This window comes from Haemorhous mexicanus, chromosome Z (genome assembly GCF_027477595.1).
Source record: "Haemorhous mexicanus isolate bHaeMex1 chromosome Z, bHaeMex1.pri, whole genome shotgun sequence".
Classification (NCBI taxonomy): domain Eukaryota; kingdom Metazoa; phylum Chordata; class Aves; order Passeriformes; family Fringillidae; genus Haemorhous; species Haemorhous mexicanus.
Genome location: NC_082381.1, coordinates 22,223,343 through 22,238,243, shown reverse-complemented (window position 1 = coordinate 22,238,243; position 14,901 = coordinate 22,223,343). Strand labels below are relative to the sequence as shown.

At 47.3% G+C, this 14,901-nt stretch overlaps 1 pseudogene; it reads right to left on the bottom strand.

Moving 5' to 3' along the window:
* Positions 1-3,287: 3,287 nt before the first annotated feature.
* LOC132322460 (E3 ubiquitin-protein ligase BRE1A-like) lies at positions 3,288-14,436 on the bottom strand (annotated as a pseudogene).
* Between the last annotated feature and the right edge of the window lie 465 nt (positions 14,437-14,901).

Genomic DNA, 14,901 nt, shown 5'->3' with positions numbered 1-14,901 from the left:
TACCTCAAAAAGCAAAATATTTGCCAGTGTGAAACTACTCCCTTAATATTCTCTGTCTTAAGATGACAGTAAGGTCCTTTCTCACAGATGAGGCGACTCAAGGGGCTCTGGACCGTGACTTATTCCCATAGCAAGGTCCCATCAAAACCAAAAGGAGTCACCAAAACCACCCTGTGGATGAAGAATGAGAATTGTGGTTTCAGAGGCAATGTACTCAATGGAGCTCTCTCCCTTCTGGGTGATGAGGGCAAGAAAGGGTAAGCTGTTCAGCATCTGAATAAACACTGCATCAACCCAACTGACTGTGCTTTTTAAATAGGGTTTCTACCAATTTTTAAAAACCACTTCTCAACACATCCCATGTTACGGAGAAAAAGAAAGTTTGTAACGCTGCCTCTTAACTGTGGTCTCCCAGATAAATCACCAAAGTAATTTTTACCCTCCCTGTATCTCCAGGCACCTGCAGGGGTTGCCCGGGGTGTTCTTGATTACTTCTGTTGCCTTCCCTTCCCCTCCCTCTCCCCTTTAGATAATCAGATTTCTAGAAAAATTTCTAGCTTTTTCTTTGTGTAGCATCTGGCACCTCACAACCTCCAACATCACTAGTTTAGAACAGATGAGGATTGTTCTTTTCATTAAAACACAAGGAAAAAAAGTATTTCAGTCCAATTTTATAATTATTTTCATCAAGGCTTTTATGTCCTTATCTCCACACACATGAGCCCAGACCGAAAATGTTAATCATACCTTCAACAAAAATGTTGTTCTTCAAAGCTCCAGACACCAAATCCTTCAACAAATCTGACTTCATTTAAAAGCAAAACTAGAAATGGAAACATGTCAACCACCTAATAACTACTCTTCAGCAAGTGTTATTTCTGGTGGTTGTCTGAGGAGCTTCTCCCATGTCAAATGCAGAACAGGGATTGCTCTGAATTACTGCACCACCAGCTGTGCCTTTTCAGAAAAGACCCAAGTGACTGCTGCCCAACAGAGACATATTTTGGCATGTTATTTTCTTGTTCAGCCACTGCTCCAGCCTGATCCCCTGGGGACAGGGGATTGCTGTGGGCTTCTGTGGGAAGGGGAGTACCACAGGCACACCAGTGCCTGCCGACTGTGGCACAGGGGAGGATCTGAAGCTGCACCGGAGACTGGAGACAAGGCTCTTCTTTCTTGCCCAAGACACTGAATTTAGAGAATGTTTTCATAAAGAATAACATCACCGCTTCACTTTTTTGCCCCAATACTTACTAGTCCTGAAAGTTTTAACTATTTCCATCCATTCTGTTTCTCAGTGGTTTAATTAAAAGTACAGAGAAACTCAGTTCTTTCAGAAATGAGCTTGAAATAAGCTATTACTTTAGAACACAACCAAGCCATTTTTCTTGCTAAGGGAGGACAGGAGGTTCCAAAAACTCCTCTGTGAAACTGATGCAGATTGTTTGAAGCATCCATTTCCTGCCAGGAGCAGAGGGAAGCCAACCCAGGCAGTGTGCACACTGAGTTCAATTTCAGTAGAAAGGGGATACAAGAGAGGCTGGGGATGGACAGAGGGGCTCTGCAGCTCTGCTGGGGCTGTTCAGTTCAGGCTGCTGCTCTCAGCTGTAAAAGGAACTCTTGCTGCTGTAGCAAAGCTGTGTGAAGATGCAGACAGTTTGTTCCTGAGCCAGGTCCTTGTTGAGATGAAGAAGCATTTGTACCCCAAAATCTACCAGCAGCATTACCACACCATTCATTAGCCAACTTGCTGCCAGAACCTGTAATCCCGGGAGCAACTTCCAGAGGAAGGGAAGCAGGTTCTACTCTCATTCCTTCTAACAGTTCTTACACTGGGGCAGGAGCTCTCAGCTGCCCAGGTTTCCCTTGGAAAGGCAGGATGCCGTGTTCCTTCTCACTTTTCAGGATTCCTCATCATTTACAAGGCTTTACTCATATATTCTGAATGTTTCCACCAAGATAATGAATAGTGTAAGAGCATGTGATGAATTCCTTTCACTTTGGACCTGGTATTCCCTGCAGGGAGGGAATGGAGGAAGGCAGGAGATTCCATGCTTCAGGGAAGGGACATCCATGAGACAAACCTCTGACAGGTGCACCTTCCATGCAAGTTAGGTTTACAGGGAAAACACTACACCCTAGGAAGAAATGACACAGATCAACAACTTCCTCTTTTGATTTGAGGAGCAGACTTCCAATGCAGCCTCCAGGTCAGGGAGCACTGAAACTCCAAGCCACATGACATCCCTGACAAAATTCCCAGCAGCCGTGACTAAATGCAGCATCCTGGCACTCCTGGTTTGTCAGGAATAAGCTGGGGATACAGCCAAAGGGACAAAAGTTGCTCTAGCTGAGCATATTTTGAAAGGAGAGGAAGGAAGAAATCATGTGTCTCTACTGCAGTTTAAAGCTCGTGAGAAACGTTTCCAAGAACTGGACAAAGGATGGGAGAACAGACAGTACCAGAGGCAGCAGTACCAGAAAAATCAACCAAACAAGAGCTTCAGTAAGAATTTGTACATAACAAGGTTAATCTTTGCGGTAAAGCTGCAGCAAAGGAACCACCAAAAGTCCTTTTCTGAGAAGGACAATGACAGCAATGCCTCAGCCTAGGGGAAGGTGAGCACATCAACCAGGGCTCGTCAGTGGAATGCTATTTTCTAAGGGTCTCCAAGATCTCTCCTTTCTCCTCTTCTGGATATTTAGATGTGTGAGTTTGGGCAAGGGTTTCCTAGTGCACCAGCCCTCAGGGGTTCTTGCCCTGGCTCAGGAAGATACACAGGTACCTGAGGAGTTGCTCCACTGAGTCTACAGATTCAGTTCCTTGGCCTCTATGGGGCCTGTTAATTGGGAAACTCTTCCCTCCCAGGAGCAGTGCCATTCCTTGATGGGATTTAATTAGCAGAGCCCTCAAATGAAGCTCTCACTGATCTCTGCTGCAGCTCAGCTTCTATCCCACCTAGGCAGCACTTCAGCTGCATGCCCCCACCTTGGCAGTGTGAAAGCAAGGGATGGGAAATTTCCTCTCAGACACAAAGAACACACGAAAACCGAGGGCAAGACCAAAGGGACAAAGCCAAGAAAGGAATCAAGATCCAGAGCTGTTTCTTTCCAGACCCTGAAGGCCCCTCCCAGGAGACACTGCAGCTCAGGCAGCAGAAGCTGAGGGAGGGAAGGAGGGAGGGAGGGAAAGGAGGGAAAGGAGGGAGGGAGGGAAAGGAGGGAAAGGAGGGAAAGGAGGGAGGGAGGGAGGCCGGCTCGGCACCAGTGGTGGCTCTGAGAGGGCCTCAGCCGATGTAGATCCTGTGGAACTCGGCCCCAAAGGCAGCATTGCACTTGGGGCGGACACACAGACACACACAGAGACACAGACACAGGGACACACAGACACACGCAGACAGACACAGAGACACAGAGACACACAGAGACACACAGAGACACATAGGCAGACACAGAGACACACCGACACACACAGAGACACACAGAGACACAGAGACACACAGAGAGACACAGACACACAGAGACACACACACAGACACTGACAGACACAAACAGACACAGACAGACACAGAGAGACACACAGACACACACACAGACACACACACAGACACACACACAGACACACACAGAGACACACAGACAGACACACACACAGACACACACACAGACACACACACAGACAGACACACAACAGGAAAAGGACTTCCCACTTTTCCTCACTCACCTGCTCTCCATAGCAGTGGACCCCCAGGACATTGTAATGCTCATACAGCAGCCTCAGCTTCCTACAATGACAGGCCCCTTTGAATCCTGATGCATTCCCAGGCTGGTGAGAGGAACACTCCATCCTGGACTGATTCTGGTCAGGACAGTTAATTCTCTTCAGAGCAGCTCCCATGCTGCTATGTTTTGCATTTTGGAGCAAAACACTGTCAGAAACACAGCACTGTTTTAGCTGCTGCTGAGCAGTACTTACACAGCACAAGACCTTCTGTGTCTCATGCTGCCCACCAGCAGGTAGGCTCAGGGTGCCCAAGAAGCTGGGATGCCACACAGCCAGGACAGCTGATCCAGCTGGCCCAAGGGGTGCTCCATACCCTACAGTGCTGTGCTCAGCAATAACAGCTGGTGGAAAGGAGGCAGTGGGAAGATGTTCAGAGCTGCAGCATTTATTAAACAACAAGAAGGCCTGATGAAGCTTTGCCTTCCTGGAGATGGCTCGACTCCTGCCTGCCCCAGGAAATAACCAATTCATTCATTTCCCCTTTTGTTTGTATGGACATCTCTGCTTTAACTGTTCAGCTGCCTTTATTCAGCTCACCTGTTTTCTCACTTTGTCCCTTCCGATTCTTTCCCCTTTCCCTCAGTGGGGGAGAGAACAAACGCTTGTGGGCAGCTGCCTGAAATAGATAACCCACACCTCCATCTCCCCACCAGCTCTCTTGTCCTCTCTCCTGTTTCCCTATTACCTGTGTTCTCAGTGTCAAAACATCTCTGCCAGCTCCTCCTTTTCCTCTTTCAGCAGCTTATGGATCTGGTTGGACTTGATACTTTCTGACATCAGCTGGAAGTTGGCATCATCCTTCTCCCGCAGCTGCTGCATCAGGATGTTCTGCTCTTGCATGTCTTCAAAGGCTTGGCCTGTGACATCCATTTCCAACAGCAGGGCCTCTTCCTCCTGCAAAAGCATCAAAGGCTCTGGCCAAACTGTGCCCTGGACCCCCTAGAGTAAGCCTGAACATTTTATTCAGAGACACCAAAGCTAGCGAAGATGGAGGAAGATTCTTGGTGTCAGGGAACACCATTATCCCAACAACCAGGAAAACGAATTCCCTACAAGTCTGCACCACAGCAGAGATACTCTGAAGGTGCAGAGAAAAGATGGTCACCTGTCACTGGTCTGGCAGAATCAGGTTTGACACAGTCCTTGCCAGAGCTGGGCAGAAACCAACACCCAATTCCCAGCAGCTGAACAGCTGTCAGGTAACACCAGGCCAAAAATTCTACATGTGGGCAGCTCGACAGCTTCCAACTAACAGGCTGCCAAGCTCCTTCAACTCACTTTGGCCACTTCAGCACTGACAAGGTAGAGCAGTTTTTTTCTGCAATAACAAGAATCCAAAGTCTGAGAAAGCACACGTCAGTTCATTGGCTTGCCTCTATCCTGCTGAGGTGGTCTTGGTCTCTCATTGGATTGAGCCTTTTTTAGCAGAAGGATTGTACCACTTCCATGCAAACATATTCACTAGATGAACTGAGGAGGTAGTAATTCTTAAAAAGAAATTGTAATCTCTTTCCCTAATGGCTGATAAAGCAAATTCTCTTCTGTGTGCTTCACCAAGGTCACATGTTTAACTGTTTATTTAATGCTTAATTGTTATCAAACATTTCCCACCATGGCCTGCCCGTGATATCCTAGAGCTGAGGCTGGAGGAGGTTATTTTGCTGCTGGTTCTTTTGCTTGCTCAGTTTTCTTCCCCTTTGGTAAACCAGCACCAAGCTCCCATCTCTGGCCCACACAGATATCAATTCCTTCTCTCTTCCTGGATGTAACCTGAAGGCAGCTCCTCCAGTTGCCCCAGCCAAAAGAAAACTCATCAGGAATTTCTCACCTGCTTAGCCATGGCAAGTTTCTTCTGTAAATATTCAATCTGTTCTTCCACTGCTTGGATCTTGCAGAGGGCATCCTCATCAGCCATCTTCTTACTCTCCTTTTTCTCCTTGTCCTCCAATTCTTTCACCCTCTGCCTCAGTTCTTCAAGCTACAAGAACCAACCAGAAACAACACTAAACACAAGGATATGCCCTGAGCATTGTTCAGAGCCTTTTTTCTCCAAAATTCTCTGAAACGCTCAGGACTGCCTTCAAAGCATGGCAAAAAACCCCAGGTTGTTTTGACAGAGTAGTACAGGCAGATGTACCATTGAGATGGGCTGCAGGCCCAAGATCTTGACTTCCACACCTTTGAAAATTTCACAGCTTCTTTTATCAGACTAGGAACATCAGTCTTCTGCAATTGTACATGGATGGATATGGGCTCAGAGAGCATCTGCTCCTTTAAGGCCATCTGGTCAAGGACCTTCTTCCAGACAAGCAGGAGATAACAGGAAAAGGAGGAGGTAAAATAAAACATACAGAGATACAAATTTGGCAGACAAATGGTAAGGGAGGCAGTGATGAGAATGAAACCTGGTCAGTCACACTAACTGATGAGAGCACACAGGAGTGTAAAAACCCTTACTCCATCAAGGTTATCTGAGTGTGGGAGAAGGAGAAAACCCCAAATAAAGTCTACAGAGACACAAACCTGACAAAACAAATACAAAGAGAGGAAGCAAACCTCTCCAGTCACAACAGCTTCCAAGAAACTACAGGAAGCACCTCCAGGAAGGTCAGCTGGGACTTTGTAACTGATGACACTGTAAAGCAGGAATGGCTCCTGAACTGGGACAGCTGTGGCAATCAAGAGCTGCTCAAATCCAGAGCAATGTGCAGGAAAATGGAGACCAAGGATGAACAATTTGGGCTTAGACAGAGAAGGATATAAAAGGAGCCAGTCCCGTGGGAAATATGGGCACTCAGTACACATTTGTCTGGCTCAGCCTTGCCCATGATCATCACAGCCTGTCCTGTCCTATCTCCTTGTATCTTTTCCTTACACATTTTCCTAAGTAGCGCCATGTAATTGAACTCTTTACCCCACGTGTGTGTGCTGCACAGAGGAAGTGCTGCCTATAGGTGAGACCTGCTTGTGAAGAAGGCAAGAGGGGCTTGGAACCACAGGGGTCCCAAAGAGAGGGACATGCTGGAACTGAAGGGAGCTGCAAATGGGTCTGTGCCGATGAACCTAGAGATTGTTGTGTGAGTGTGCCTGCACTAGCAACCAGCCCCTGTTTATCCCCAGACCATTCCAATAGCTAAGTGACAGAGCTGAGAAGACAAACAATCCTCAGTTCTGAGGAGAGAAACAACACAGTTCTGCTGCAGAGTACTTGAAAAGAAGTTTAAGTACCACATAAAAAAGAAAAAAGGAAGAGAAATCAGAAATACCTCAGCTTTTGCCTTCTCAGCTGCCATGAGCTGCACTTTGTCTCTCTGCTCTTTGGGGGCAGAGCAATACATACCTAGCAACAGTTTCATCTCCTCCTGGTTCTCCTGGACCTTCCTAGAGAAAGGGAGACAGACCACAGTGAGAACACAGCAGCAAAGCCGCTGTTACACAGCCAGCACCCCAGCCTAGCAATATTCTCTAATCTCCCACATGGATATGGAGTCATCCTTGGGTCATCTTATCCTGCTAATATCAAACAGCAGCTGAATACAGGCTGGAAATAAAACATGTTCAGACACACGGGTTGAAATGCAAGAAGTGAGCTGGAGATGAAATAGGTATCCTAACAATAAGCTACAAACTATCCACCTCTGCTTTGGGAACCATCCACAAAGGGGAACTGCTGTCTCCTCTATTATTACCTGCTGCTGTGAACTTCTATGCTATTGTTATGACAGCAACAAATCAACATTACTTGACCCACACCGTGAAGTATCTGCTTTGGTAATTCATGCTTTAGGCTACTGCCCTGACCACATCACAATCAGATACAGAGGGTGTCAAGAAACTCTCTTGGTTCCAAACTCCAGTCATGCTGATCCTGGAAAAGCAAGACCACGTGAACACCCCAGGCTTGGGCACTGCTCCCACAGGAAAGGGAGAAACAGCAACTCTTCCTTGAGCTCAGCCTTCAGCTGCTGGATCACTTCAGCCTCCTTCTTTCTTCCATCTTCATGCTTCCCTTTCTCCTTCTCTTTGGACTCTCTCTCCTTCTCAGATTCCTTCTGCTTTTCCCGCTCTCGTTCCTTTTCCTTCTCTTTCTCTTTTTCTTGTTCTCTCTCCTTCTCCTTCTCCTTCTCTCGCTCCCTCTCTCTTTCCTGTCTCTCCCACTCCCATTCCTCTTCATCTCACCTGGCCTTCATCTCATTAACATCTTCAGAAGCAGCCTTGGGAACAGTCCCTTGGGCAGAAGGATCAGCAGGCTCCTGCTTGATCTCTGCAGGTTCCTCCTTTGTGTCTTCAGTGCTGGACTGGGACTGGAGAAGAGCACTGCCACCGCGAGAGCGGATCTGGCCTGGAACAGCAAGAGAGATGACCAAGAAAACAAACCTTTCAGTTCTTAGCCAGGAGTCTTCCTCAGCCCCTTCTCCCTTGTCTTCCCAGATCCATGCTTCCATGGCCCCTTTTCATGGAGCACCACACAGCTACAGAGGAGCATTTGTTTGGTCAAAGGAAGCAGCAGAGTGCAGAGCTCCACAGAAAATTTCACTGCATCCTGCACAGTGTATCAGAAGGGTTGGTGCTCCTGGCAAGGGTGACAGCATTCCCCCTTCTCCTAAGCACTTTCTCCTCTTTTTTGGAATCTCCTGCTGTGTTACCTTGCTCAGGTCAGACTGGGCCTCTCCCAGTTTGCGCTTGTATCTCAGCACCTCTCCCTTCAGCTGGTGCTTCTGATTCTGGAGGCTGCTGCTGAGGGGACGCATCTCCCGATTAATGGGGCCTGCAAAAGCAGAAACACCTCTGCAACAAACCACACTTCTGTCAACCTTCTTGAGGACTTTCATGGAGATGGAAAACAAGCTCAGTGACAATGACAAAGAACAAAATAAGACTATCACCATTTTGCCACGTAACAGAGCAACACAAAACATTTGCAGAAGGAAAGTCATGCCAGTTTTATACGCAACCATCATTCTTTGCAAATTCACAAGCCTTAAGTTCCCATTTCACATTCTTTTTATACCCATGATCCTAAGGGAAACGTGGCCTGTTACAAAAAAAATCTGATTTAAATGCAACTTCAGATGTCATTTATTTCCTCTGATGAAATTTAAGAAATACTGCTTTGCTATCTAGATTGTCCTTACCGACTAGGAAATAAATCTTCCCCCCACAAGTCATTTTTAATAATGCAAAATACCCTGTCATAAACCAAAGCGTTAGCAAAATATATCTATTATGCAGCATCTTATGAAAGAAGTCCGATAACATGGAACTGGCCTCCCGATAAAACAGGTGAAGAGCTTTGTTTGTTGAGATGGGAAGACCTGCCGGAACCAGTATTTAACAGTAACAAAGAATCAAGCCACGCATCCCAGTGCACTGTAGCCCCTAATGGGCATTGGTGGCTAGGTGGTATTTGTTTTTAGGCACAGCAGAACACCGCCATACCTGCTTGCTCCCTGGCAGCAAGTGTCTGCTCAAACTCTATCCTCAACATCTCATACTCTTTGTGGACTTGTGCCAGGGTGTCCTCCAGCTGAATCACCTCCGTGCGTAGCTTCTTGTGAAGGCTGACCTCATCCCTCTGAAGAGCAAAAAGGAAACAGAACTCGGTGCTTTGAACCTGGACTATCTCCCACCTCATCAATATCAGGTACCACCAGAGCCTGACTTATTGCCAGCAGCGTCTATTTCCTGAGCATTTGCAGAGGCACACAGAGCCAGCAGTGATGGCTGGGGGCACGACAGAGCTCCCAGGCTGGGGGAGCAGAGGTGTTACCTCCATCGGCTCCACCTGGCGCTGCTGCGTGGCGCGGGTGCCGTGGAGCAGCGTGCGGGCCTCGTCAAGGTGTGCCTTCAGCTGCAGACTCTCCTTGTACAGAGCAGAAAACTGGGACTGCACGCAGCGGTACTCCGGGCTCTCCTTCACAGCCTCTTCCACTGCCCCTCGCAGCTCATCCTGGGTGGGACACAAGAAAATGCCACAAAAAGGAAAATGATTCCCTTGCCTTTGCATTTGGTTTCTGTCTCTCAAGACAGAACAATAAATCAAGCTGCCACAAGCAAAGACAAAAGTAGAACTTGAATAGCACTGCTGTGAAGTAGGTCCAAGTGATACGACTCAGTACCAACCTTAAAAAGTGTCTGTGTTCTCTTCATGCGCTGGGCTGCTTCTCTCGCGCAACCACGAGGGAAGTTTTTCACTCTTGGGTCCTGAAATAGTTTCTCTCAAAGATATGAACTTGGAAAACATAGTAAATTGTAAACACCCAGATCAGTAAAGACGGACACATAGAAAAGTAGGAGAGAACAGAGAAAATGCACATGCAAGTAGACATTAGGTCAGCCTTCTACCAGTAAAACATAATCACTGAAAGAAAGAGAAATAAAATAAACCCAGAGGTATAGAACTGAACTCCTAGGAGAAAAAGTTAGCAAATTATTGTGACTAGCAGCAGTGAAAGAGACACATATATACATGCATTCAGCTTAAAAGTAACAGCAGGGGAAAAAAAACCCTGTAAGCTAAAGACCACTTCTCCCTAAACAAACTCATGGGGATAAACAGAATTCAGAGGTGCCTCAAGACAGTTTTCAGCATCAGATCTCTGGATTTAAGTTCGTGAGACAGACATTTCTTGTAACTGGCACTGACCACTAAGATGACATTTGGATTATTCTCTCCACCATATACTTATTTACCACAGCGTCACAGCTTCTTGTGTTACCACTTTTAAAACATCACAGACTCACAGGCTGTCTCCTATTTATCCATCCCCCACAGTGGGGAAGACAGAAATTCTTTGACTCTTTCAAGAGCCTGTCTCCCCACACAAGTTCCCTGATTGTTTCTGTTCTCTGGTTCCACTTGCACAGGACGTGGGGAAAGTGGAAGAGGGATCACTACTTGTAAAGAGATGAAAACAGTTTTAACCAGATCTGGTTAAATGGACTCCAAGGTCAGAACGGGACACGGGCAGGAAACAATCACAATTTCCAGCGCTGGCCGCGCGTTGTCACCAATGCACTGAGCTGCAAGTGGAGCCACAGACTCGCTCAATTGTACCTGGAGCAAAGTGGAACACAGCTCAACAGCAGGCTCCGAACAGACGCTACAATGAGGATTTCTGCAGACACAGCGCTGCAAAGCTGAGGGCAGCCCATCCCACAGAACACCTTCATCCTCACACACCTACACACGTCTCACCTTGAGCTTTTCATTCTGTGTTGTTACTTCCTCAACATCCTGACCTAGTTCCTCCAATTCATGAAGGCGATTCCCAGCAAGCTCTTTCTTCTCTTCCAGCTCTGCATTCATCTCCTCAAACTGCTGGGATAAACTGCTTGTCAATCCTTCTCTTAATGTGTCTCCTGAGAGTGCTAATGAACCATCTGTTCACGCAGTACCAGCAGCTACACCCTGAGCAGTCAGGTAACTTGACCAAGCCAGACAGAGTCTAATTCCACCAGCTGTTTCTTAAATAGAAAACTCATACACTGACAAAATGGCTTGCCCAGAGTCACCCAGCTTTGTGGCACGGGATCTAAAAATTATACAAAATAAGTATTCAAATTCTGTTCAAACTGTGGCCCTTGTTCTCCTTCCATTTACTCTTCCCCTCGCCCACAACCAAGCTCCTGACCTCACCTTGCGGGCATTGATGGTGATTGTTCCCCCACAGAGGATGCTCCCAGCTCCATACACCTTGTAGCCTTTGGAATTTACCTGCAAAAAATGCAAGACATTTCCTCAAGACCCAATGAAACACTGACAAGACTGATGCAGCAGGTCCAAGACCAAAGAAGGAGCACTGCAGATTCTCAGCAGTGCTCCCAGCAAAGTCCCAGAGAGGATGTCACACAGCAAAGTCCCAGAGAGGATGTCACACACCAGAGTCCAACACTACCCCCACATCCCAGGGCTCCGGCCGGCGCTTACTCGCTCCAGGACGTCGGCCAGGTGGCGGCTGAGCCTCTGCTCTCTCTTGTGGATCTTGTCAATGTCCCACTGAAGGTCATCAGTCATGGTCTCCAGGACAGACAACTGGGATTCTGCTGTCTCCACCCTCTCTTGCAGCTTGGAGAACTGCAATCAAAGGAGTGCTTCAGCCAGCACACTGCATAGAGTCAGCTTTTCCTGCCACTGCTCTGGAGTCATTTTTCTCTTACTCATCATGTGCTTTTCATCTTTTGCTGTGGTGACAGACTTTTACGCAATCTGAATTTTACACTGGCTAAATCTCAAGACAGCAACAAAATTAAGACAAAACTGAAAATGGAGAAAGAGCAGGAAGCTGGTAATATCTGGCAGAATACAGAGGCAGCCACCTCAGCGGATTCAAAGCCTTTTTTGGATTTTAATCTTTTCAATCCCTACGTCCATCTGCTCTACAGAGCACCTAAGTGCTCAGAGGTCTAACGCTGTGCAAGACCAGCATAAACACAATTTTTAAATCAACTGAAATCTCTCCAACATATGCTGCTACTAATGGGAATCCTGTAACAGCCAGGATCATCCTGTAACTGATATCATTACACTGTCAAATTACACAGAGAAACCAAGGAACTGAGAATGACAGGAATGTCACCTCCACTGTTCCAGGTGTCTACACAGCCACCTCAGCATCACGTGCCCCCAGTTTCCCTGCTCTCCCCTCTTCTTTAAAAGTTAAATCCATTCAGTTCCCTGAAATACTTCTATCCTTTCCTTTAGTGATGTAACAAGCAAATCAATCTGATTTCTACAGAAAATCTATCTACAGCTCTCCACAGCAACAACCCTTTTCGTAACTTTCAAACCATGCTCTTCCTGTGCCCATCCAAGAAAATGAAGTGCCTTCCAATCCACGGGAACCATAAATTATGCTAAGCAGGAGCCTAAAGCAGATTTCTTTCTCTCTCCTATTTATACCTCCTGAGACATGACTCTGTGCTTCTCCTGAAGAACATCAGCCAGTTCCTGCAGCCGGTCCATTCTTGTGTGACAGGTAGGCATTCAGCTCCACTACTGCTTCTTCCATCAGTGAAATATCTGAAAGGTGCACAAAGAAAAGAAAATTAATGGAAATCAAGCTTTGATTTCTGAACAGCAGGAATTAAACCAATGAAAAATTGTTTTTACTCCTGAACAGCAAAATACAGAGAAATAAGAAAAGAGAAAAGGAGATTTCTGGGTCTAACTTCAGTTTAATTGACCTCTGCCACAGGTGCTTCCTGAGGGCCTGATCTCCATCCACAGAGAGCTTTGACCTGCACTCCATAAGCAAAAGGCTCTGCAGTTTAACAGTGCTGCCCTATTTCTCACCCGTGGGCCATCCCTTCACACCAGAGATCACTTCAGCTGTGTCTGTGCCAGCAACCCAGCATGCCCAGGGACATCCGAATGCTGCCCAAATTCATGCATAAACCTGCTGCAACAGGTGGCCCAGGGTGACACACCAGGCCAACACACCATCACACCATGTGACAACCACAGCACCAGGGTGACAGCTGAAACTAGAGCACCTGAGGACAGGCTCACCTGGCACCAGTGTCAAAGCTACTACCACAAAGTTTTCGACTGCCAGCCAAGGACAGCAACACTTCCCTACACCAATGCCAGACTTGGTCAGAGCACACAGAAGGCACACCGAGCATGAGCTGATATCCCACCCAAGGTTTCTTTCAAAATATTCAAAATCTAACCTTAACTCCACACCCTCCTGCAGCTGAGATTCTATCTCCTTGCTGGCACTGCTGGCTAGACTGGCCAGGAAGGAGAATGCTGGCCCCAGTCCTTCCCCTGGGAACATAAAAGGGTTAAAAAAAAGTGTGTTCTAGAAGGTAGCATATCACTGCTCTTCACAATCACCAAAAAAGTCTCTGTCAGCCTTTAGAAATGAACATCAGCACTGTCCACAGCGGAAATCCACTTTTCCCACTCTCCCCAGACAGGTGCCTCACCTCGTTCCCTCTCATCTTTGCGCTCCTGATTACTGTCAGAGTCTGGTTCAGGTTCTGGCACCAGCAGTGCTCTTCTTTCAGACAAAAGGTCTCCAAGACCTTGGTCCAGGTCAAAGCATTTAAGGATGATGCGGACCTTTTCATCCAACTGAATGATGGGACAGGCAAGGCAAGACAAGATAAAGAATGGGTGTGAACAAAAGGAGTGCAGTGGTACAGGGAGACAAGAAAACTGTATATGAAGTAACAGAGGCTGTTATCAACCTGATTCCAGTAGTGGTGGATGATCAGCAGAGAGGCCTCGTGGGTGGCCTGCCGACGCTCCAGCTTCTCAGTGTGCTCCTGCAGCTCATCTTCGGTGGCCTGGTGCTGGTCGAGCATCTCCGCCAGCTTCCGATTCTTGGTCTGCAGGGTCCGGATGTCCAGCTCCTCCTGGGCACAGGCACACAGGCCAGGTCACAGAAGGGCTCATCCTGACCCCAGAGACATTTCTGCCTCCAGATGAAAAAACCAAAAGATGGAGTGGGGCTATGCAAGGAAGACATACCGTTTAAGGAACACCACCAAGTTTAATGGTCTCCGCAGTGGTGCCTGAATTTTCAACCCCTGCCTTCTTCTCCGGAGGTGCAGAAGGGCCAGGCTTTCCAGCCGTCCGTTTATTGCCAATTCCAGACATGGTGGCTGAAGTGCACAGATTCCCACCTTCTCCAAGTTCTTCCTGAACATGAAAGAACACTATCCAAAAAAGGCCAAAGACGCATCCACGCGGTCAATTTGATTTGGGGTTTTTTACATGCTGATGCATCACCGTAACAAAGAGCCCAAAACAGAGAAGATCATGGAACTAGAGAGATTTTGAAAAAGATTTGTTGGGAGGAATGGATGTAAAGTGGAAGACAGCTAAGGGGGACTGTAAATCGCTACAGTGACCTTGCAGCTGGGAATAACCCTGGACAAGTCAGTGATCCTCTGGCACAGGCTGACTTGAAGGGTGCCCACATCTCTAATACTGCACCTCTGCCCAGCTGGTGCTTTGGGGATCCCACAAGGAGCAAGGTAACAGACACAATCTACTCCTTGTCTTCTAACTGGGAGATTTTGCCAGCCTGTGCTGACTCACACATTCTGGTCCAACATTAAGCCGTAAAAGACACCAGCAGGATCTGCACTGCAAGCAGTGACTG